This window comes from Bos javanicus, chromosome 14 (genome assembly GCF_032452875.1).
Source record: "Bos javanicus breed banteng chromosome 14, ARS-OSU_banteng_1.0, whole genome shotgun sequence".
Lineage (NCBI taxonomy): Eukaryota > Metazoa > Chordata > Mammalia > Artiodactyla > Bovidae > Bos > Bos javanicus.
Window position 1 is genome coordinate 37,351,798 of NC_083881.1, and position 23,423 is coordinate 37,375,220.

The 23,423-nt window shown below is 41.1% G+C and overlaps 1 protein-coding gene across 1 annotated transcript in view; it reads right to left on the reverse strand.

The window, feature by feature from the left end:
* Positions 1–21,934, reverse strand: part of UBE2W (ubiquitin conjugating enzyme E2 W) — a 119,490-nt gene extending 97,556 nt beyond the window's left edge. Inside the window, exon 1 of the mRNA XM_061439015.1 lies at positions 21,654–21,934. The gene's annotated coding sequence lies outside the window, so the exon portion shown is untranslated. The remainder of the gene's footprint in view (positions 1–21,653) is intronic.
* Between the last annotated feature and the right edge of the window lie 1,489 nt (positions 21,935–23,423).

Below are 23,423 nucleotides of genomic sequence, written 5' to 3' on the forward strand. Positions count from 1 at the left end.
TTCACTCTCTATTATAGGTTCTAGGTTCATCCACCTCATGAGAACTGACTCAAATGCATTCCTTTTTATGGCTGAGGATTATTCCATTGTGTGTATATATACCACAACTTCTTTATCCATTCATGTGTCGATGGACATCTAGGTTGCTTCCATGTTCTAGCTATTAAAAATAGTGCTGCAATGAACCATGGGATGCATGTGTCTTTTTTAGTTTTGGTTTCCTCAGGGTATATGCCTAGGAGTGGGATTTCTGGGTCACATGGTGCTTTTATTCCTGGTTTTTAAAGGAATCTCCATAACGTCTTCCATAGTGGCTGTATCAATTAACATTCCCACCAACAGTGCAACAGCATTCCCTTTTCTCCACACCTCTCCAGCATTTATTGTTTGAAGACTTTTTGGTGATGGTCATTCTGACCGGTATGAGGTGATATCTCACTGTAGTTTTGATTTGCATTTCTCTAACAATGAGCAATATTGAGCATCTTTTCATGTGTTTGTTAGCCATCTGTATGTCTTCTTTGGAGAAATGTCTGTTTAGGTCTTTTTCCCACTTTTTGATTGGGTTGTTTGTTTTTCTGGTGTTGAGTTGTATGAGCTGCTTGTATACTTTGGAAATTAATCCTTTGTCAGTCATTTCATCTGCTATTATTTTCTCCCATTGAGGGTTGTCTTTTCATCTTGCTTATAATTTCCTTTGGTGTGCGGAAGCTTTTAAGTTTAATCAGGTCCCACTTGTTTACTTTTGTTTTTATTTCCATTACTCTAGGAGGTGGGTCATAGAGGCTCTTGCTTTGATTTATGTCATTGAGTGTTCTGCTGAAGTTTTCCTTTAAGAGTTTTATAATTTCTGGTCTTACATTTAGGTCTTTAATCCATTTTGAATTTATCTTTATGTATGGTGTTAGGAGGAGAAGGCAATGGCACCCCACTCCAGTACTCTTGCCTTGAAAATCCCATGGATGGAGGAGCCTGGAAGGCTGCAGTCCAGGGGGTTGCGAAGAGTTGGACACGACTGAGGACTTCACTTTCACTTTTAGGTTTCATGCATTGGAGAAGGAAATGGCAACCCACTCCAGTGTTCTTGCCTGGAGAATCCCAGGGACGGGGGAGCCTGGTGGGCTGCTGTCTCTGGGGTTGCACAGAGTCGGACACAACTGAAGCAACTGAGCAGCAGCAGCAGCAGTATAGTGTTAGGAAGTGTTCTAATTTCATTCTTTTACATAGAGCTATCCAGTTTTCCCAGCACCATTTATTGAAGATGCTGTTTTTGCCCCATTATATATTCTTACCTCCTTTGTCAAATATAAGGTACCCATGGGTACGTGGGTTTATTTCTGGGCTTTCTATCTTGTTCCATTGGTCTATATTTCTGTTTCTGTGCCAGTACCATACTGTCTTGATGACTGTAGCTTTGTAGTATAAGCTGAAGTCAGGAAGGTTGATTCCTTTAGCTCCATTCTTCTTTCTTAAGACTGCTTTGGCTATTCAGGGTCTTTTGTGTTTCCATATGAATTGTGAAAGTTTTTGTTCTAGTTCTGTGAAAAATGCCATTGATAATTTGATAGGGAAGGCATTGAATCTGTAGATTGCTTTTGGTATTTTCACAATATTGATTCTTCTTACCCAGGAAAATGGAATACCTCTCCATTTGTTTATGTCATCTTTGATTTCTTTCATTAGTGTTTTATAATTTTCTGTATACAGTTCTTTTGTCTCCTTGGTGGTGGTGGTGGTTTAGTCGCTAAGTCGTGTCTGACTCTTATGATCCTGTGGACTGTAGCCTGCCAGTCTCCTTTGTCCATGGGGTTCTCCAGGCAAGAATACTGGAGTGGGCTGCCATTTTCTTCTCCAGGGGATCTTCCCGACCCAGGAATTGAACCTGGGTCTCCTGCATTGCAGGCAGATGATTTCCCAACTGAGCTATGAGGGAAGCCCATTACCTTTGTCTCCTTAAGTAAGTTTATTCCTAGGTATTTAATTCTTTTTGTTGCAATGGTAAATGGGATTGATTCCTTAATTTCTCTTTCTGATTTTTCATTGTTAGTATATAGAAATGCAAGTGATTTCTGTGTATTGATTTTGTATCCTGAAACTTTGCTAAATTCACTGATTAGCTCTAGTAATTTTCTGACGGAGAAGGCAATGGCACCCCACTCCAGTACTTTTGCCTAGAAAATCCCATGGACGGAGGAGCCTGGTAGGCTACAGTTCATGGGGTCGCTAGAGTTGGACACGACTGAGCGACTTCACTTTCACTTTTCACTTTCATGCATTGGAGAAGGAAATGGCAACCCACTCCAGTGTTCTTGCCTGGAGAATCCCAGGGAGGGAAGCCTGGTTGGCTGCTGTCTATGGGGTCGCACAGTGTCGGACATGACTGAAGCGACGCAGCAGCAGCAATTTTCTGATACTGTCTTTCAGGTTTTCTATGTACAGTATCATGTCATCTGCAAACAGTGAGAGCTTTACTTCTTTTCCGATCTGGATTCCTTTTATTTCTTTTTCTTCTCTGATTGCCATAGCTAGGACTTCCAGAACTATGTTGAATAGTAGCAGGGAAAGTGGGCACCCTTGTCTTGTTTCTGATCTTAGGGAATGCTTTCAGTTTTTCACCATTGAGAATAATGCTTGCTGTAGGCTTATCATATATGGCCTTTACTATGTTGAGGTAGGTTCCTTCTATGCCCATTTTTTGAAGAGTTTTAATCATAAATGTGTGCTGAATTTTGTCAAAGGCTTTTTTTGCATCTATTGAGATTATCATATGGTTTTTATCTTTCAGTTTGTTAATATGGTGTATCACACACTGATTTGCATATATTGAAGAATCCTTGCATCCCTGGAATAAACCGAAGGAAATGGCAACCCACTCCAGTGTTCTTGCCTGGAGAATCCCAGGGACGGCAGAGCCTGGTGGGCTGCCATCTCTGGGGTCCCACAGAGTCGGACACGACTGAAGTGACTTAGCAACTTAGCAGCAGATCATGGTGTATGAGCTTTTTGATGTGTTGCTGAATTCTGTTGGCTAAAATTTTGTTGAGGATTTTTGCATCTATGTTCATCAGTGATATTGGCCTGTAGTTTTCTTTTTTTGTGTTGTCTTTGCCTGGTTTTGGTATCAGGGTGATGGTGGCCTTGTAGGATGAGTTTGGAAGTGTTCCTTCCTCTGCAATTTTTGGAAAGAGTTTTGGAAGGATAGGCATTAGCTATCTCAAAATGTTTGATAGAATTCTCCTGTGAAGCCATCTGGTCCTGGGCTTTTGTTTTTTGGGAGATTTTTGATCACAGCTTCAACTTCAGTGCTTGTAATTGGGCTGTTCATAATTTCTATTTCTTCCTGGTTCAGTCTTGGAAGATTGAACTTTTCTAAGAATCTGTCCATTTCTTCCAGGTTATTCATTATATTGCCACATAGTTGTTCATAACAGTCTCTTATAATCCTTTGTATTTCTGCATTGTATGTTGTAACCTCTCCTTTTTCATTTCTAATCTTGTTGATTTGATTCTTCTCTCTTTTTTCCCTGATGAGTCTGGCTAAAGCTTTGTCAATTTTGTTTATCTTCTCAAAGAACCAGCTTTTAGTTTTATTAACCTTTACTATTGTTTCTTTCATTTCTTTTTCATTTATTTCTGCTCAGATCTTTATGATTTCTTTCCTTCTGCTAATTTTGGTGGGTTTTTTTTTTTTTTTTGGTTTTCTTTTTCCAGTTGTTTTCAGTGTAAAGTTAGGTTGTCTGTTCAATGTTTTTCTTCTTTCTTGAGGTAGGATTGTATTGCTATAAACTTCCCTCTTAGAACTGCTTTTGCTGCATCCCATAGGTTTTGAGCAGTCGTGTTTTCATTGTCATTTGTTTCTAGAAATTTTTTGATTTCTTCAGTAACCTGTTGGCTGTTTAGAAACATATTGTTTTATCTTCATGTGTTTGTGTTTCTTACAGTTTTTTTTTTTTTTTTCTTGTATTGATATCTAGTCTCATAGCGTTGTGGTCAGAGGAGATGCTATATATGACTTCAATTTTCTTAAATTTACTGAGATTTGATTTGTGACCCAAGATGTGGTCTATCCTGGAGAATGTTCCATGTGTACTTAAGAAGAAGGTGTATTCTGCATTTGGATGAAATGTCCTGAAGGTATCAATGAGATCCATCTCATCTAATGTATCATTTAATACTTGTGTTTCCTTAATCATTTTCTGTTTTGATGATCTGTCCATTGGTGTGAGTGGGGTGTTAAACTCTCCTACTATTATTGTGTTACTGTCAATGTCTCCTTTTATGTCTGTTAGTGTTTGTCTTATGTATAGAGGTGCTTCTACGTTGGGTGCATAGATATTTACAATTGTTACGTCTTCCTCTTGGATTGACCCCTTGATCATCATGTAGTGTCCTTCCTTATCTCTTGTAATCATCTTTATTTTAAGGTCTATTTTTTCTATATGAGGATTGCTACTTCAGCTTTCTTTTGCTTCCCATTTAGATGGAATATATTTCTCCATCCTCTCACTTTCAGTCTATATGTGTCTTTAGGTCTGAAGTGGATTTCTTGTAGACAGCATATATATGGGTCTTGTTTTTGTATCCATTCAGCCAGTTTGTGTCTTTTGGTTGGAGCATTTAATCCATTTATATTTAAAGTAATTATTGATGTATATATTCCTATTGTCATTTTCTTAATTGTTTGGGATCGATTTTGTAGACATTTTTCCTTGTCTTGTATTTCTTGACTATATAAGTCCCTTTAATATTTGTTGTAAAGCTGGTTTGGTAGTACTGAATTCTCTTAACTTTTGCTTGTCTGAAAAGCTCTTTATTTCTCCATCAATTTTGAATAAGATCCTTGCTGGTTACAGTAATCTTGGTTGTAGATTTTTCCTATTCTGTACTTTAAATATATCCTGCCATTCCCTTCTGGCCTGCAGAATTTCTGCTAAAGATCAGCTGTTAAGCATATGGGGTTTCCTGTGTATGTTACTTGTTGCTTTTCCCTTGCTGCTTTCAATATTTTTTCTTTGTGTTTAGTCTTCGTTAGTTTGATTAGTATGTGTCTTGGCATGTTTCTCCTTGGGTTTATTCCATACAGAACTCTTTGTGCCTCTTGGACTTGATTGGCTATTTCCTTCTCCATGTTGGGGAAATTTTCAACTATAATCTCTTCAAAAAATTTCTCATACTGTTTCTTTTTCTCTTCTTCTTCTGAGACCTCTATAATTCGAATGTTGGTGAATTTGATATGGTCCCAGAGGTCTCTGAGACTGTCCTCAGTGCTTTTCATTCTTACTTTATTCTGCTCTTCAGAAGTTATTTCTACCATTTTATCTTCCAGCTCACTGATTTGTTCTTCTGCTTTAGATATTCTGCTATTGATTACTTTCAGAGTATTTTTTATTTCAGTAATTGTGTTGTTTGCCTCTGTATGTTTATTCTTTAATTCTTCTAGGTCTTTGTTAATTGATTCTTGCATTTTCTCCATTTTGTTTTCAAGGTTTTTGATCATCTTTACTATCATTATTCTGAATTCTTTTTCAGGTAGTTTGCCCATTTCCTCTTCATTTATTTGGACTTCTATGTTTCTAATTTGTTCTTTCATTTGTGTAGTATTTCTCTACCTTTTCATTATACCTTTTTTTTTTTTAATTATTGTGTTTGCAATCTCCTTTTCCCAAGCTTCAAGGTTGAATTCTTTCTTCCTTTTGGTTTCTGCCCCTCTAAGTTTGGTCCAGTAGTTTGTGTAAGCTTCTTATAGGGTGAGATTTGTGCTGAGTTTTTGCTTGTTTGTTTTTCCTCTGATGTGCAAGACTGAGTGAGGTGGTAATCCTGTCTGCTGATGACTGGGTTTGTATTTTGGTTTTGTTGTTGTTTAAATGAGGCGTCCTGCACAGGATGCTACTGGTGGTCAGGTTATGCTGGGTCTTGTATTCAAGTTGTTTCCTTAATGTGAGTTCTATTTGATACTCCCTATCTAGTCAAGGCTATGGTTTTTCCAGTGGTCATGTATGGATGTGAGAGTTGAACTATAAAGAAAGCTGAGTCCTGAAGAATTGATGCTTTTGAACTCTGGTATTGGAGAAGACTCTTGAGAGTCCCTTGGACTGCAAGGAGAGCCAACCAGTCCATCCTAAAGAAAATCAGTCCTGGGTGTTCATTGGAAGGACTGATGCTGAAGCTGAAACTCCAATACTTTGGCCACCTGATGTGAAAAACTGACTCATTTGAAAAGACCCTGATGCTGGAAAAGATTGAGGGCAGGAGGAGAAGGGGACGACAGAGGATGAGATGGTTGGATGGCATCACCAACTCAGTGGACATGAGTTTGGGTGAATTCCGGGAGTTGGTGATGGACAGGGAGGCCTGGTGTGCTGTGGTTCATGGGGTCGCAAAGAGTCGGACATGACTGAGTGACTGAACTGAACTGAGGGTTAGTTCTTTGGTAGTCTAGGGTCTTGGAGTCAGTGCTCCCACTCCAAAGGCTCAGGGCTTGATCTCTGGTCAGGAATGAAGATTTCAGGAGTGGTTTGTTATGGCATTAAGTGAGATTAAAACAAATACCCAAAAACTAGAAACCAAAGATGAAACTCAGACAAATAGCAGTTACAAAATCAGGCAAATAATAATTAAAATAATGGAATATACACATATACATATACACCCATAAGCAAAGTCAAAACAGTCCAACTAAAATAAAATACAGTAGATTGAACTGGCAAACAAAGGAAATCAAAATTATATTTACCAGTTAAGAACAAAACTACCTAAAGCACAAACTGTAAAACAAAACTAAAGCAAGGTTCCAAGTGGAGGATAAAGCAATAACAACAAAAAAAAACTAACAAATATGTTGAGAGGAAAGTAAAGAAAGAAAAGAAAGAAAGAATAGATATGCAACATTAAATAGAGGTAGATGAAGAAGATTTATATGCATTAAAGAATAACTGCAAGGGGGGAAAAACAGTAGGAAAGGCAAAAAAAGGAATAGATGTAGAAAAAATATGTTTAAAAAAATTAAATCTTAAAATTATAAAAAAGAGAAAAGAAGAAAAAAGGAAGAAGAAATAAAAAAAGGTAAACTTCGCAGAACTGCAAAATCTCAATGTAGAGGCAGAGGTTTACAACAATAAAAAGTGTGACTGAATATACACATATACAGCATTAGGAAAATCAAAACAGTCCAACAAAAATAAAGTAAAATAGACTGACCCACCAAACAAAACCCAAAATTATATCCAGCAGTTAAGAACAAAACTAACTAGAGCACAAACTAGAAAACAAAACTAAAACAAGGTGCCAACTGGGGAATAAAGCAATGAAAATAAAACTAACAAATATGCTGAGAGGAGAGGAAAGAAAGAAATAGATATGCAAAGTTAAATAGAGGAAGATAAAGAAGATTTATGTACATTAAAGGTTACTGCAAGGGGAAAAGAACAGTAGGAAAGGCAAACAAAGGAAAAAATGTAGAAAAAATAATAATAGGTTTAAAATTAAAATTAAAGAAAGAGTAAAGAAGAAAAAAAAAACAAAGGAAAACTCCACAGAACTGCAAAAACCCAACACAGAGGCAGAGGTTGATAACAACAATAAAAAGTGTAACTGAATATACACATATACACCCATAACAAAATCAAAACAGTCCAACAAAAATAAAGTACAATACATTGACCCTGAGAACAAACAAAACCAAAAATTATATATACCAGTTAAGAACAAAACAAACTAAAGCAGAAACTGGAAGATAAAACTAAATCAAGGTCCCAACTGGGGAATAAAGCAATGAAAATAAAACTAACAAATATGTTGAGAGGAAAGGAAAGAAAGATATACAAAGTTAAATAGAAGTAGATAAAGAAGATTTATATACATTAAAGACTAACTTCAAGGGGAAAAGAACAGTAGGAAAAGCAAACAAAGGAATAAATGTAGAAAAATAATAATAGGTTTAAAATTTTTAAACTAAGATTAAAAAAAAAGAGAAAAGAAAAAATAAAAAAAGGAAAACTCCAAAGACCTGCAAAAGCCCAATGTAGAGATAGAGGTTTATAACAATAAAAAATGTGACAGAAAAAAAGGAAGAAAAAAAAAAAAGGCTCAAAAGCTTAATTAGATTTCATAATGCCAATAAAACCAACAACTACAACAGCTGGGGGGGGGGAAAAGAAAAAGAAAAAAACATCCAAAAGAATCTACAGAACAAGTCAAAACATAAGAAAAATAAATGTTTCTCTTGAGTCACTGCTGTCAGAGTCCTTTCCCTCACTGGGAATCACAGTCCACTTCCCCTCCCTAGGATGCCCTCCAACACTGTGCTGATCTCTGGACCTGCTGTGGGGACAGCTCAGATTCTAATCTGGTCCTACTCCTGTGTGTTCTTGCCTCCAGTGTCCACAGCTATCAGAACTTGTGCACTTTCTTTTGTAGGCGCTCTCAATGTCCTTTTATGTATTCCATAGACACAGAGTCTGCTTAGTTTGATTGTGCGGATTTAATCTGCAGTTTGTACAGCTGGTGGGAAGGGTTTGAGTCGTCTTCCTTAGCCACACTGCCCCTGGGTTTCAATTGTGGTTTTATTTGCACCTGTGCATGTGGGCCTCCCACTGGGGATTGCTCCTGAGGGTGCCCTGGAGGACTTGGGTTTGCCCCTGTGAGGGCCAGGTGTGGAGGTGGTGCAGCTGCCTGGGTCGCAGGGGTTCTGGTAGCACCAGGGGAGTTGGCAGTACTCAGGGGAGTTGGCGGCTAGGGCAGCAGGAAAGACAGTGCTCTAGAAGGGTATGGTAACCACTATTGGCCAATATGCTCTAGTATTCTTGCCTGGAGAATCCCCTGACAGAGAAGCCTGGCTGGCCGCAGTCCACACGGTCGCAAAGAGCTGGACACGACTGAAGTGACCTTGTGCACACAGACACAAGATTTTTTTTTTGCCTGTGGCAGCTGTGCCCCCATGAGAGTTGAGCATGAAAGTGGCATGGCTGCTTGCCTTGTGGGTACCCTGGTGGCACAAAGTGTGCAGGGACATGGACTGCCTCTGCCCTAGGAGTTACAGCCCTATCTTAGTCTTTTTTCAAGCCTCTTGTAGCTGGCGATCAAAAGACTTCTTTAGCCAGTCTTTCTCTGCAGCTCTGCCTGTTCAGGCACTTAGAGGGCTCCTTTGCCTGGGGTCCTTCTCTGTTGTTTGGCGTATCAGGCACATAGAGGGCCCCACTGGCTGGGGTCCTACTCTGTAGTTCAGTGTGTCAGGCACATTTGATGGGCCAGCCTCGCTATTGTTCAGATGCCAGATGCTGGCGTGTGGGGAAAGAGAGGCTATGGTGATGGCTCCGCCCTCTGTGCGTGACTCAGCAGTATCGCCTTGCTTCCATGGCTGCCCAGCTTTCCTCCACAGGCATTTCCCACCACGATCTCCTCCCTCACATCCCCTTGATCCGTCTCTCCACAGTCAACAGCAGCCCTCACCTTGGGATGGCTCCACAATCCCTAATCTCCAGCTCCCAGCCGCTGTGCCTTCCAGGGGACCAGCCTCCCTGTTCAGGGTATGCATGCTTGCAACAAGGACTGTCCGATTCTCATTCCATTTAGGCTGCCTCAGATTAGCTGTTTCACTCTCAGCTTTAAATGTGTCTCCTCTGACTCAGACAGTTGCCCTGATGTGGGGATCGGACCCCTGCTTCAGTTCCCCCACCTGCTGAGGGTAGGTCCAGTCCTACTAACATTCTTATTTTCCCCCCTAGTTCCTTCATCCTACCAAGTTTTGCATGGTTCTGTATATTCTTTTCCACTGGTCAGGTGCTCCTGTCCGCTCTCAGCTGGTGTTCTGCATGTACTTCTGTGTCTGAAGGTGTATTCTTGATGTATCCATGGAGAGAGATGGACTCCATGTCCACCTACTCCTCCGCCATCTTGTTCTCAAGACACATCATATTTCCTATTGTCCTTTTTCACTTGCTTATTAAGCTGTCATGGCCCAAACACATATATATCCTTCCTCTACTGCTTTAGGGCGCTCCCCAGGTGGTACTGGTGGTAAAGAACTCACTTGCCAATGCAGGAGAGGTAAGAGCCTTGAGTTCAATCCCTAGGTCAGGAAGATCCCCAGGAGGAGGGCATGCAACCCACTCCAGTATTCTTGCCTGGAGAATCTCATGGACAGAGGAGCCTGGTGGGCTACAGTCCATGGGGTCACAAAGAGTTGAACACAACTCAGTGATTTAGCACAGACGCACATGGCTGCTTAGGAGGGACAGCAGCCTTGGTGATTCTGTCCCTGCCTGGCAGTTCTTTCTTATCTACTTATCTTATCTTGACTCTACCTCCTGCCTCCTTTCCCCATTATTTCATCCCCTGCCCCCCCACCCCCGCTCTTTTTTCTCTGCTCCTTTTTGCCTGATCACCATTTAACACATGTTCAAAAAGGCACTAGACTTGACCTCCGAAGAGCTAGACTGTGAATTCTAACTCAATTACCTCTTAGTTCTGTGACTTGCAGTTGGTCACTTAAATTTCTCTGAACCTTAGTTTCATCATCTGCCAAATGGGGATAAAAATGTCAGCATGTGTTGGCAGGTATGATCGTGGATGTGAAGGGGCTTGGTAAAGTATACAGTACCCACTGATGAGAGGCGAAGCCTGTTGTTCATTGTTCAGTTGCTAAGCCATGTCCGATTCTTTGTGACCTCATGGACTGTAGCATGCTAGGCTTCCCCATCCTTCAATATCTCCTAGAGTTTGCTCAAACTCATGTCTGTTGAGTCAGTGGTGCCTTTCAACCATCACATCCTCTATCATCCCCTTCTCTGCCTGCTCTCAATCATTCCCAGCATCAGGGTCTTTTCCAGTGAGTCGGCTCTTCACATCAGGTGGCAGGTATTGGAACTTCAGCTTCAGCATCAGCCTTTTTTTTTTTTCAGCGGTGGGAAGGTTGAACTGGGTCTTCCTTGCTGCGCACAGGCTTTCTCTAGTTGCAGCGAATGAAGGTTACTCTTTCTCGTGGTGCATGAGCTTCTCATGGTGGTGTCTTCTCTTGTTGCACAGCACAGGCTCTAGGCACGAGTGCTTCAGTAGTTGTAGCACACGGACTCAGTAGTTGCGGCTCAAAGGCTCTAGAGCGTGGACTCAGAAGTTTGCCACATGGACTTCATTGCTCCATGGCACGTGGAATCTTCCCTGACCAGGGAGCAAACCCTGCATTGGCAGGCAGATTCCTATCCATTGCACCAGCAGGGAAGTCCAATGCCTAGCTTTTCTTCTGAATTACTCTGTTCTTTGTGCAGTGAACAGATGAGATGTTGGGTAGAGATGAGAAATGGGGTGTATGACAGTGACTAAGAAATACCCATACCAAGATTCCCAAATTTCATACCACTTTGTGAACATGGAAGAGACTAGACAAACTGCTCTGAACTGAACTTGCCATAGACAAGCATTCAAGGTTGAAATCTTGTCTCTCTCTGCCTTACTCAGTGTGCTTCTCCACATGGCATCCTCCCAGAACTGCCCTTATTGAGAATAACAAGGACAGCTGCCTGGGATTGAATATTTATATGTGCCACACAGGCACATGAGAGGCACTTATATTTCCTGTGTGATTTAATCTGTAACACAGCACTGTAAGGGACATAAAACAATTCCCATTTTATAGGAGAGGAAACAGGCTTAGTGAGGCTAGGTAATTTGTCAGAGTCACCCAGCTTCTGAAGAGTCAGAACTTTACCTTGAAAACTAACTCTATTGCATTACAGATTGAGTTCTTTAACTAGTGCACCTATTGTCCTTCCAAATCCATTCTCTTAATGACCCATACCAGTGAGGTTTTAAAATGAAAGTAACTCTAAACAAACTGATTCATTTTAAACTATGAAACCTGATAGGGAGGGTAGACTTTACATTGTGCTAAGAATATCTGATGCCCCTAAATAGATCTAATTGGTGAATTTTCAGACATTTAACAAAATGTTTAAAAATGTGGCAATTTTGTCCCCAAAGCATATATTGAATGCCAGGCATTGGGGATGCAAGATGATAGTCACCTTATTTACATCACTTGCAAACAGGGAAACAGATGAAAGAGGGGATTTTGAAAGAATATGGAAAAGGCTACTTCCTGGCTATGTTGGTGCTATAACTGAGGGGCACCTGAGCTTGCCTAGGAGCTGAAGATGACTGCCTGCAAGAGCTAAGGCCTGAGCAGAGCTGAACAGAAGAGGTGTGCCGGGCAGAGAGAACATGAACCATGTAAATGGTGTCTACAGTGGATGACAAGCACTTTGGTGTCACCCAGCAGAAATTGATGGAAGGAGGTGGGAGACAAGAGGCAGGCAAGATCTGGTCATGGAAGGCTTTGTTGGCTGGCGAGCCTGGACTTTATCTGAGAAACCATTTGGCAAATACAAGTTATCTTCAAGTGGATATGGTGAGGCCAGATTTGTATTTTGAAATGGCTGCTCTGGTGGCTGAACAGATTTGGTCAGGTAAGATCAGAAAAGAAGGCTATTTGTAAGGGATGAGAGCTTGGAGTAGAGCATGTAGGGAAAGGATATTAATTCCTTAAGATGTTTTGGAAGGGGAACAGACAGGACTGAGATTTGTGGCAGGTGTGGGACAAGGAAGGAGTTGCATCCCAGGTTTCTGATTTGAAAATAGGGGAGTTGGTAGAGACAGAAGAAATATATATATATATATTTATATATATAATATATATAAATATATTTTGAGGATTTAGTTTCCCACAGGTCATCTGTCATGCCTTTTAAAAATGAAAATTGTAAAATCTACCTCAATCGAAATCACTAGGAAATCCTGAGAATAGAGAATCAGTTGAGGTTGAGGCCCTTTTTCTGTGTATCTCTGTGGTGAGCAATATGACCTCCAGTCAGGGAATTCTCTGGCTGTCAGCGGTTAGGACTGTGTGCTTCCATTCCAGGGTTCCCAGGTTTGATCCATGGTCAGGGAAGTAAGATCTCACATGCCAGCAGTGTGGCAAATGATAATAATTTTTGTTTTTATTTCCATTACTCTAGGAGGCATATCAAAAAGGATATTGCTATGATTTATGTCAGTGTTGTGCCTATCTGTTCCTCTAAGAGTTTTATAATATCCGGTCTTACATTTAGGTCTTTAATCCGTTTTGAGTTTATTTTTGTGTATGGTGTTAAAAAATGTTCTATGTTCATTTTTTTTAATGTGCAGCTGTCCAGTTTTCCCAGTACCATTTATTGAAAAGACTCTCTTTTCTCCATTGCTTAGTCTTGCCTCCTTTGTCATCGATTAATTGACCGTGGCGTCCCAGGTGGCGCTAGTGGTAAAGAGCCCACCTGCCAATGCAGGAGACTTAAAGAGACTCAGGTTTGATCCCTGGGTTGGGAAGATCCCCTGGAGGAGGGCATGGCAACCCACTCCAGTATTCTTGCCTGGAGAATCCCATGGACAGAGAAGCCTGGTGGGCTACCATCCATGGGATTGCAAAAGAGTCAGACACGACTGAAGTGACTTACCAAGGGCACAGGTGCATGGGTGAGAATAAATAAATGCAATACAACTACACCTCCAGGAGGGTGGCTAAAATAAAAATGTCAGTACTGAGTGTTGGTTGGTAAGAATGTAGAGTAACCAGAATTTTCATACAGTGCTGGGTGAAAGCATAAATTGGGACAACTTAGGAAACCGTTAACCAAAAACATGCAAAATCAAACATCTGCATTCTCTACGAATCTGCAACTTTACTTCTGTGTTTTACACAAAATGTGTATATATGAGCCCTAAAAGCCATGTACAAAAATTTCATAGCAGTATTGTTTGTAACAGCCCCAAATTGGAGACAACTTAAATGTCCATCAACAGTGGAATGAATAAATAAACTTATACTGTGCTGTATGTCAATTATATCTTAACAAAACTGGGAAAAATCAGCAATAACCCTTCCTTTCCTGAAGAGGAGCAACTACCTAGCCAAGTATTGAGTTAAAAAAAATCTAAGATCTCTAAACGATGTCAGTTTCTTGTCTAGTACTCTTGTGACCCCATCAAGGACTAATTATAAAGTTAAACCTCTGTAAGGCCTTAATTGTGGGCTTCCCTCATGAGTCAGACAGTAAAGAATCCCCCTGCCAGTGCAGGAGATGTAGGTTTGATCCCTGGTTGGGAAGATCCCCTGGAGAAGGAAATGGCAACCCACTGCAGTACTCTTGCCTGGAAAATCCCCTGGACAGAGGAGCGCAGCAGGCTACAGTCCACGGGGTCAAAAACAGTCAAACACGACTGAGCAACTAACACTTAGGTGGAAAAAGGAGATGGTAGGGGGTAAAAACGGAGAAGGAAATGGCAACCCACTCCAGTACTCTTGCCTGGAAACTCCCACGGACGGAGGACCCTGGCAGGCTGCAGTCCATGGGGTCGCTAAGAGTCAGACACGACTGAGCGACTTCACTTTCACTTTTCACTTTCATGCATTGGAGAAGGAAATGGCAACCCACTCCAGTGTTCTTGCCTGGAGAATCCCAGTGATGGCGGAGCCTGGTGGGCTGCCGTCTATGGCGTCGCACAGAGTTGGACATGACTGAAGCGACTTAGCAGCAGCAGCAGCAGGGGGGGGAAAAAAAGAAGGGAATTAGTTAACACATGTGATAGAGACAGAGTAAAGGGACATAGTAGATGATTAACTGGTGAATCCCACTAGGAGACTGTGAGTAGAAAAAAAGATGAGAGACCCCTGTAAGCTAATGATTACTCAAGAAAGCAGGTTTGCTTCACCACAAAACCAAGCAGGCTTGCTTAAGTTAACAAAACCATGCAACGGAAGCAGGAGACATGCTCCCAAATAATGAAACGATGATGGCATGAGCCCCACATCCTGTGCGGTGAGCTCAGTAAGCTAATGGTCCCTAGGACACACTCTCTGCACACATTAAAAAAATTATAATTTGTGGACCTAGCTTGATGGAAATGGCAACCCACTCCAGTGTTCTTGCCTGGAGAATCCCAGGGATGGCGGAGCCTGGTGGGCTGCCGTCTATGGGGTCGCACAGAGTCGGACACGACTAAAGTGACTTAGCAGCAGCAGCAGCAGCTTAATGATGTAGGGACAAGAAAACTTTCCTGCCCAACCTGCTCGAAAAAGACAGAGAAGTTCTTCTTTCTCACTTTTCCTTTGATTATAAAACTGTAGCCCAGTAAGTTCTTAGGGCGCAGCAACCCCATTGCCTGCCTGCTTGTAAACCTCACAAGTGTCCTATTCTACTTAATCACTTCTTATCTCTCACTTTGCCTTTGGCTGAATTCTTTTTTGCTCTGAGATATAAAGGACTCTGGTGCTGGAGGTCTTTGGAAATCCCTTAATGAGACCCAAATGGTTTCACATATAAACATACGCAGGACATAGCAGAGAATATAAAGGAGAGTTTGTAATTGTCATTTCTACATAAGTAGAGTAAATGAGTAGTAAGTAGGCTGTAGTAGTAGTAGGAGAAGGCAATGGCACCCCACTCCAGTACTTTTGCCTAGAAAATCCCATGGACGGAGGAGCCTGGTAGGCTGAAGTCCATGGGGCTGCTAAGAGTTGGACACGACTGAGCGCCTTCACTTGCACTTTTCACTTTCATGCATTGGAGAAGGAAATGGCAACCCACTCCAGTGATCTTGCCTGGAGAATCCCAGGGATGGGGAAGCCTGGTGGGCTGCTGTCTATGGGGTCGCACAGAGTTGGACACGATTGAAGTGACTTAGCAGCAGCAGCAGCAGCAGTAGTAGTAGAATGAGTAGTAAGGCTGAGGGCTTCCCTGGTGGCTCAACTGGTAAAGAATTTGCCTGCGATGCAGGAGACCTGGGTTGGGAAGATCTCCTGGAGAAGAGAACAGCTACCCACGCCAGTATTCTGGCCTGGAGAATTCCATACACTGTATAGTCCATGGGGTTGCAAAGAGTTGGACATGACTGAGCAACCTTCACAGTAAGGCTGAAGCAGATTTTCATGATCTCCCTCTTCCATTACCATGTTTCCTTTGCCTTCAGGCAGCAGACCTTCTGGCTGGAGTTTTACCCAGAGGGGTGACTTGAACTTTTATTTCTGAAGGATCTGAGCTCCAAGCGGTCTTGTCTTCAAGGAGCTGGCAGTAATCTTCTGATAACTTCGATGCTGAATTCTAGGAGTCCTCAGGGATCCATTTGTAGTCTTAGTCTGAAACAATGACAGGTGAGATGAGAATTACCTGTCCCCAGAGGGTATCTTCAGGTATAGCGGAGACCCTGCTTCTTTCCAAAAGATGGTGGCAGATTGATTTAACTGTCCAGGAGGATCATAAGGGTTTCAAAATGACCCCCTGCTCATTTTCTTAAGGTACCACCTTATCTCAATCAGTATCCTAAATTTTACATGGTACTAAGATAAGTTCAGTTCAGCTAAGTCGTGTCTGACTCTTTGTGACCCCATGGACTACAGCATGCCAGGCTTCCCTGTCCTTTACTATCTCACAAAGATTGATCAAACTAATGTTCATTGAGTCAGTGATGCCCTCTAACCATCTCATTCTCTGCCACCTTCTTCTCCTTTTGCCTTCAATCTTTCCCAGTATCAGGATACTTTCCAGTGAGTCGGCTTTTTGCATCAGGTGGCCAAAGTACTAACTAAACTACATGTAACTTAGCAACTTATTGGACCAATCTTAAGTTTGGTTTTACAATGATCGGAAAGCTATCTGGGGTTAAAGAACAGAATACTAGATATTTCCCAGGATCCTGCTGTGCCCTGAAATGAAATCTGAGGCATTTGAGGTTATATTCTTTCTTTAAGCTATCCGGTATCATTAAAAGCAGCCATTCCACTTCTCAGGCTATATAAATTCACACCACTGATTTTCAATGTTTGGGTAATTCCCTGGGGGTCCAGTGGTTAGGGCTTTGAGTTTCCACTGCACGGAGCATGGGTGTGATCTCTGGTCAGGAAACTGAGATCCCGCATGCCACTTGGCCAACAAATAAAAAAATAAAAAATAAAAACCCATTGTCTTCTATTCTGTTCTTTGATCGGTGCATTGAATGCTCGCAAATCCCTGTTCTCAATAGACAAGAAGTAACTCAAATAGCTATTTAACCCTCCCGAGCTCTTGGCTTTCAGATTCTCATTTATGAATATTGTGGAATTGTTCCCACTTTTGGCTCTACCTGAGCAAGATAATCAAAATTAGATCCCCCATTTTCTGGAGGATTTGTTGCCTGCAACCTACCGTCAATATCAATTTCTGTAAGAGTTGTAGTTCTCAACTGAAAGCCTAAGTAGAAAAGGCAATTATTGGAAGGACATGGAGGGTTCCTTGGTCATGTTCCTATGCCCAGGCAGGCAGGAGGCAGGAAAGAAGTCACTTTTTCGATTTCTGTAGCAGTATGTGGGGGCGCCACTTTCACCTGGATGTAGATAATGGATGTTTCCTAAACCCAGGGTGGGGATTTCTATGCTGTATAGCCAAAACAAAACAAAACATTCCACAATGCCCACTACATTTTCTACTTCTCTCTTTTAGATTTCAGAATTTTTCAGTTCACACTTCTGGAATTTTTCTATGAGATTCTATATTGCCTGCAGATATTTTTTCCTACTCTTTTCCAGCATTTATGCCTATTTTCTTCAATTTAAGTCTGAATTTGGCAATAAGGAGTTCATGATCTGAGCCACAGTCAGCTCCCAGTCTTGTTTTTGCTGACTGTATAGAGCTTCTCAATCTTTGGCTGCAAAGAATATAATCAATCTGATTTTGGTGTTGACCATCTGGTGACGTCCATGTGTAGTCTTCTCTTGTGTTGTTGGAAGCGGGTGTTTGCTATGACCAGTGCGTTCTCTTGGCAAAACTCTATTAGCCTTTGCCCTGCTTCATTCTGTACTCCAAGGCCAAATTTGCCTGTTACTCCAGGTATCTCTTGACTTCATACTTTTGCATTCCAGTCCCCTATAATGAAAAGGACTCGTGAACTTCCAAATATTCAAGCTGGATTTAAAAAAAAGGCAGATGAACCAGAGATCAAATTGCCAACATCTGCTGGATCATAGAAAAAGTAAGAAAGTTCCAGAAAAACATCTACTTCTGCTTTCTTGACTACGCCAAAGCCTTTGACTATGTGGATCACAATAAACTGTGGAAAATTCTTCAAGAGATGGGAATACCAGACCAACTGACCTGCCTCTTGACAAATCTGTATGTAGATCAAGAAGCAAGTTAGAACTGGACATGGAACAACAGATTGGTTTCAAATTGGGAAAGGAGTATGTCAAGGCTATATATTTTCACCTTGCTTATTTAACTTACATGCGGAGTACATCATGTGAAATGCTGGGCTGGAAGAAGCACAAGCTGGAATCAAGATTGCCGGGAGAAATATCAATAACCTCAGATATGCAGATGACACCACTCATATGGCAGAAAGCAAAGAGGAACTAAAGAACCTCTTGATGAAAGTGAAAGAGGAGAGTGAAAAAGTTGTCTTAAAGCTCAACATTCAGAAAACTAAGATCATGGCATCCGGTCCCATCACTTCATGGCAAATAGATGGGGAAACAATGGAAACAGTAAGAGACTTTATTTCTGGGGGCTCCAAAATCACTGCAGATGGTGACTGCAGCCTTGAAATTAAAAGATGCTTGCTCCTTGGAAGAAAAGCTATAACCAACCTAGACAGCATATTAAAATGCAGAGACATTACTTTGCCAACAAAGGTCCATCTAGTCAAAGCTAGGGTTTTTCCAGTAGTCATGTATGGATGTGAGAGTTGGACCATAAAGAAAGCTGAGCGCTTAAGAACTGATGCTTTTGAAATGTGGTGTTGGAGAACACTCTTGAGAATCCTTTGGACTGCAAGTAGATCAAACCAGTTAGTCCTAAAGGAAATCAGTCCTGGGTGTTCATTGGAAGGATTGATGCTGAAGCTGAAGTTGCAATACTTTGGCCACCTGATGCGAAGAACTGACTCATTGGAAAAAGACCCTGGTGCTAGAAAAGATTGAAGGTGGGAGGAGGAGGGGACGACAGAGGATGAGACAGTTGGATGGCATCACCAACTCAATGGACGTGAGTTTGAGTAAGCTCTGGGAGTTGGTGATGGGACAGGGAAGCCTGGTATGCTGCAGTCCATGGAGTCACAAGAGTCGGAAACGAATGAGTGACTGAACTGAACTGATTTATACCTAACTTAAAAAAAAAAAACAAAAAAAACATTGTCCAGATATTTCCAAGAAATGCTAGAGTGTACTGATAGCAAGTATTCCTATGTGTTTTATTTTGATGTATAATTGACATGTAACATTACTTTCAGGTGTAAAGCATAATGATTCAATATTTGTATATGTTGCAATATCATCTCTACATTAAATCTAGTTACTGTCTCTCACCATACACAGAAAAATTTTTTTCATTTGAGGAGAACTTTTAAGATGAACTCTCTTAGCAATATAATATTACTAACTACATACATGCTGTACATTACATTCCCATGACATTTTATAATGGGAAGTTTGTATCTCTTGACCCCTCCACCCATTTTGCTCACTCCCCACCCCTTACCTCTACCAACTACCAATGTGCTCTCTGTAAGCTTGGGTTTTGTTTTTACATATAAGTGAGATCATTTAAAAAATATCTTCATGACCCAGATAATCACGATGGTGTGATCACTCATCTAGAGCCAGACATCCTGGAATGTGAAGTCAAGTGGGCCTTTGAAAGCATCACTACGAACAAAACTAGTGGAGGTGATGGAATTCCAGTTGAGCTATTTCAAATCCTGAAAGGTGATGCTGTGAAAGTGTTGCACTCAATATGCCAGCAAATTTGGAAAACTCAGCAGTGGCCACAGGACTGGAAAAAGTCAGTTTTCATTCCAATCCCAAAGAAAGGCAATGCCAAAGATTGCTCAAACTACCACACAATTGCACTCATCTCACACGCTAAGTGAAGTAATGCTCAAAATTCTCCAAGCCAGGCTTCAGCAATACCTGAACTGTGAACTTCCAGATGTTCAAGCTGGTTTTAGAAAAGGCAGAGGAACCAAAGACCAAATTGCCAACATCTGCTGGATCATGGAAAAAGCAAGAAAGTTCCAGAAAAACATCTATTTCTGCTTTATTGACTATGCCAAAGCCTTTGACTCTGTGGATCACAATAAACTGTGGAAAATTCTGAAAGAGATGGGAATACCAGACCACCTGATCTGCCTCTTGAGAAATCTGTATGCAGGTCAGGAGGCAACAGTTAGAACTGGACATGTAACAACACACTGGTTTCAAACAGGAAAAGGAGTACATCAAGGCTGTATATTGTCACCCTGTTTATTTAACTTCTATGCAGAGTACATCATGAGAAACACCGGGCTGGAAGAAGCACAAGCTGGAATCAAGATTGCCGGGAGAAATATCAATAACCTCAGATATGCAGATAACACCACCCTTATGGCAGAAAGTGAAGAGGAACTCAAAAGCCTCTTGATGAAGGTGAAAGAGGAGAGTGAAAAAATTGGCTTAACACTCAACATTCAGAAAACGAAGATCATGGCATCTGGTCCCATCACTTCATGGGAAATAGATAGGGAAACAGTGGAAACAGTGTCAGACTTTATTTTTCTGGGCTCCAAAATCACTGCAGATGGTGACTGCAGCCATAAAATTAAGACACTTTCTCTTTGGAAGAAAAGTTATGACCAACCTAGATAGCATATTGAAAAGCAGAGACATTACTTTGCCAACAAAAGTCCGTCTAGTCAAGGCTATGGTTTTTCCAGTGGTCATGTATGGATGTGAGTTGGACTGTGAAGAAAGCTGAGTGCCGAAGAATTGATGCTTTTGAACTGTGGTGTTGGAGAAGACTCTTGAGAGTCCCTTGGACTGCAAGGAGATCCAACCAGTCCATTCTGAAGGAGATCAGCCCTAGGATTTCTTTGGAAGGAATGATGCCAAAGCTGAAACTCCAGTACTTTGGCCACCTCATGTGAAGAGTTGACTCATTGGAAAAGACTCTGATGCTGGGAGGGATTGGGGGCAGGAGAAGGGGACGACAGACGATGAGATGGCTGGATGGCATCACTGACTCGATGGATGTGAATCTAAGTGAACTCTGGGGGTTGGTGATGGACAGGGAGGCCTGGCGTGCTGCAATTCATGGGGTTGCAAAGAGTCGGACACAACTGAGCGACTGAACTGAATGAACTGAGATCAGTTTTTTGTCTTTGCCTTATGTCATTTAGCATAATGCGCTAGATCTATCCATAATGTTGCAAATGGCAAGATTTTCTTTTTAAAAGCTGAATAATATTCCATTGTATTTATATACCACAGTTTCTTTATCCATTCCTTTAGTGGACACAGGTTTTCATATCTTGGCTATTATAAATAATGCCTCAATGAACATGGGGGTGTATGTACCTTTTTGAGTTACTGTTTTTTGGATGAATACTCAGGAGTGGAAATGCCAGATCATACAGTAGTTGTATTTTTAGTTTTTTTGAGGAACCTCCAAGTCTTCCCTAGTGGCTGTACAATTTAAATTCCCACCAAGAGTGAATGAGGAGTCTCTTTTTTCCACATCCTCAGCCACACTTGTTCATTGGTCCTCATTTTTAATGAGTCTCTGATCAATGTTTTTTGTGATAACTTTAGCTTGAGGTTGTTTTAAAATAATAAACGAGGGACTCACCCAGCGGTCCAGTGGTTAAGGCCCTGTGCTCCCAAAGCAGGGGGCATGGGTTCGATCCTGGTAGGGGAACCAAGATCCTGCTTGCTGTGCAATGCAGCTGAAAAATAAAACAAAAAATGAAAGTCTATTCCTAGTGTATTAGTTTAGAATCAGGCATGGACATGATGCTTCACCAAATTATTTTTAAACCTCTTTTGAAATGCTCCTACATTTTTCCTTCAGTAAATGTGTATAAATGAATTTTCTTACCTTAAACCATCTTTGCTTTCTTAAACAATTACAGTGGAATATTCTCTGATGACAGTCCAGATTTGATTTGCTAGTATTTTATTCAGGATTGTTGTCTCTATATACCTGTGTTATAGTCTATAGGATTTTTTTTTTTTTAAGGTGGGGGTCTATGTTATCTCAGAATTTGCTATCAGGATTATACTAGCTTTGTAACAGAGGCTTGTAAATTTCCTGTTTTTTATTGTATGTTAGAACAGTTTACTGTGTGAATCATGCTCCTTGAAGATTTTTAAAAAATACTTAACTGTAAGAATAATAGAATGTTATGCTTCTTTGGTAGAAATATCTTGACAACTACTTCATTTTCCTCTCATGGTTATTCAGATTTTGTCTTGGTTTAATTTTCACAATTTATATTTTCCTTAGAACTCATGCAATCACAACTTTAAAATTTGCTGTAAATAATAACCTCATATGGCACTAGTGGTAAAGAACCTGCTTGCCCATGCAGAAGGCTTAAGATTCGGGTTTGATCCCTGGGTCAGGAAGATCCCCTGGAGAAGGAAATGACTGAAGTGACTTAGCATTCACACGTTGAACATCTACCATGTTTAAATCAGCCTGCTAAGCACTGGAAGTGATAACATCCCCACAAAATACAAAATGCCCTCCTTGTTGCTTTATAACCTAGTTTTTAGCTGATATACATAAAGCAAAAATTGCCACTAGGAAAAGCACAAAAGTATAGTTACACATATGAATAATCACATTAATTGTGACTTCATCAGTTTTAAGGAGCTCTTGGCTTTTTATGACTTTTGTATTGTCATTCCACCAGTCAATGGAACTTCATGGACTCCATCCTTTAGGTATGCAGGTTTTCATTCAGTGTTTAAGGATGAAATAGTACTTATCAGATAGATCATACTCTTGCCCATAACAGAGAAACTGTATGTTGTAGTAAACCTTGGTGCATTGAACAAAATAACATAGATGATGTCTTACACTGTAAGATAACAAAAACTCATTTTAATCACAACTTTGATGTGGCCACTTTCTTAAATTTGGCTTTGTGACATGCCATGCGGATTTGGACAACCCCAGGAGAAGGCGATGGCACCCCACTCCAGTACTCTTGCCTGGAAAATTCCATGGATGGAGGAGCCTGGTTGGCTGCAGTCCATGGGGTCACTAAGAGTCGGACATGAGCGACTTTCACTTTTCACTTTCATGCATTGGAGAAGGAAATGGCAACCCACTCCAGTGTTCTTGCCTGGAGAATCCCAGGGACGGGGGAGCCTTGTGGGCCGCCGTCTAGGGGGTCGTACAGAGTTGGACACGACTGAAGCGACTTAGCAACATGCTGCTGGCATGGTAACTGGTTGCATGAGAAAGCTACTCTTAATTCCTTTAATTATGTATCTTCTGCCTGGCCACTCATCTTTATTCAGTAGTTTTAGATCAAAAACACTGACTGTTGCAAAACATTTAAAGAAAAGAATCTAAAAAAGAAAGAAAAGCATCTCCCAACACTGAGGC